The sequence below is a fragment of the Galeopterus variegatus genome, unplaced genomic scaffold (genome assembly GCF_000696425.1).
Source record: "Galeopterus variegatus unplaced genomic scaffold, G_variegatus-3.0.2 Scaffold7492, whole genome shotgun sequence".
In the NCBI taxonomy this organism is placed as follows: domain Eukaryota; kingdom Metazoa; phylum Chordata; class Mammalia; order Dermoptera; family Cynocephalidae; genus Galeopterus; species Galeopterus variegatus.
In genome coordinates, this window is record NW_007733603.1 from 26263 (window position 1) to 29038 (window position 2776).

A 2776-nucleotide genomic window follows, 5' to 3' on the forward strand; every position below is an offset into this window, starting at 1 on the left:
ACGGGACCGCAAGCCTCGGCGTTGCTCCCGCGCCTCGCTCAGCCAGTGAGCGGGAACCGGTCTGCACGTGGGATCCAAACCCTCGGACGGGAGCGCCACCGCGCTTCCCAAGTGGCGCACCGGGCCGGCCTGGACTAAGTATTTTGGACTTAAGAAAATAAAACCTAATCTGCTAACATACAATTATGTCCTCAAATTCTATTTAGACACAAATTTAATATTTGATTAGACACCTAATATGTTTATGCGTATTGTGCAGGCCATATCCCAAAGACAGGTAATGACACTGAAGTGTGAAGACCTTATTCTTTTCCTCTGTATTTTCTTAGCTGTTGTTGTAAAAATAAGTATATTTTAAAGCATGTGCTTATCATACAGCTCATGTATTCAGAAGTACATTAAGTTATGAACCAAAGTCAGCGTTGACATTATTGTTCCTGAATATATTTAAAGTCAATATTGTTATCTCTCTGTCTTGTAACAAAAATTAGTTTGGAATGCAGCCAGTGTCAATCTGAGAAATATGAAGAAACTGAAGATTTTCTTGGAAGAAAGCATAACCATACACCTTGATGGTTAGGAATTCGGTTTTAATTTTTCATTACCTATTCTGAGTACCAGTTGTGCAAAACAGCTATTTAACTCTCTGTGTCTACTGTACAAGGACAAAAGGAGTCAATCTTTTTAAAATTTGAAAAGCTCTCTCTGATATACTATATAATGGACACGAAAAGAAGAACAAAGTCAAGTATTACTTCAATTTTATTTTATAATCAATTCATTGAATAAATACCTAAATGTGGTTTAATAGATACCTATCATGCTTAAAGTTATAACTCAAGTTATAGGCTTTTATAGGAAATTCTGGAATATTTACACCATCAAAGGATATTAATTTCAGGATAATTTAGAGTTTAATCTTAGAGTATCTTACAGTTTAACTGCTACTTTTTTTCCCTTTGGCCACAAAGCCCATGGAAAAACAGAACCAATTGTGGACAGAAATATTGTCCACAAGGAATTCATCATCTGTAAACAGTGTGCACTTTGATTAGCATTCTAAGAAGGAAGTATTCCTAGCACAGCCCTCAGTCCTTACTCAAACAGAAGGTAAAAGACAATCTAAGCACAAATGTTTACGCTTTTTATTCATTAAATTACCCGGAAGATAAGTGCAAGACTATTATAAAAGATTCTACTATGTAGTCAGCAAAATGCTGCCATGTAATGAGTTACTCCTAAAGACTCAATTGAACATTTCAGAGCAGGTACTAAGATTCAAAAGGCTAAGGGTATTACTTTAATGAATTATACTATCATATGTCCTGGGGTTAACTCCTTAAAATAAGTACTATTCTTTCCAAGTTGCCAATGTTACTTCCCTAATCATCTTGTGAATTTCTTAAGGGCAGGAACCTTGTTGTCTTCGATACATATCATCCAACACAAGATAACAGCATTAATGCATAGCAGGTGCTCGATAAATATTTGTTGGACAGAATTTAAAGTTTCTTTCAGTTTCTGGGTAAATCAACTGAAAAGCAGAGTTAAAAAAATCTGTTCCAGGTAGGAGATGGATCAGAGTTTTGAGTATTTCAGACTACCATGTCATGTCCTTTTCTTATGCCAATAACAAGAAGCTTAGAGAATAACTGCTCTAAGTTATCAACTGTTCACCAGAGTGTCCTTTGTTTTTCAGCTTCTGGTTTAAGAGGAATTTTTCTAGCTCTGTAAGTATAAGAAGCAAGAGTTTGTGTTGAGTATACAGCAACCTCCCAGAGGAAGGGAGGTGTCCTTTGTTTTTCAGCTTCTGGTTTAAGAGGAATTTTTCTAGCCCTGTAAGTATAAGAAGCAAGAGTTTGTGTTGAGTATACAGCAACCTCCCAGAGGAAGGGAGGAGAATTTAAAATATCAGGTTTTCTCCCTATGAATACACTGCACAGAAGTTACCCACAGGGCCCAGTTGTGCAAAAGAAGCACGTTGCTCTTTTGACAGAAGATTAATGTACACAGTTCCCCACCAGAGCTACCCAACATCAGGATGAGAACATTCACATCTCTGTGTAAGTTCCTAATATGTTCGTATTTACAAGTGCAAAGCATAAGGGATATGTTTTCAAATTGCATTTTAATTAGTCTTCAAAGCATCTTCCAAAGAATTTCCTTACATTTTCCTCCAAACTGCAAGACATTTACAAATTGTAACAAATACAAAATGTGTCACCCCTGAAGAATGGATTGTTTTAATGATGACTCCTACTCCCTGCCAAATCTACATTGCTTTGGGGTCTAAAAAGCAAAATGGTCCATCATCCATCTTCCATCTGGATAAGGTAATTGATGGTCACAGTTGACTAGGTTGTCATTGAAAAACTGCTGGGAAGTAAGTAGCTCTGTTGATCTCCATGTTCTACAAAATAAATGCAAACAAATACAAATCATGCCACATTGGATTTAGTAATTCTCTACTCACATTACTCTTTCTTTCACTCATCTTTCCCTTTAGTTGATGTAGAAGACAAAACAATATGTCGAAAAGTTGTATCATAGCTATCTAAAGGTGAAAGAAACTAGACTTGCCCAAGATCACACCATATGTAAGTAGCAGAGACGGGATTCAAAGCAAGCTTCCCCTGACTCCAGAGTCTGTATCCTGTGTGCCACAGCTTACTAGTGTTGCAGTAGAGCTTGATTCAGAATGAGAATCTTTTGGGCCGGCCCGTGGCGCACTCGGGAGAGTGCGGCGCTGGGAGTGCAGCGACGCTCCCACCGCGGG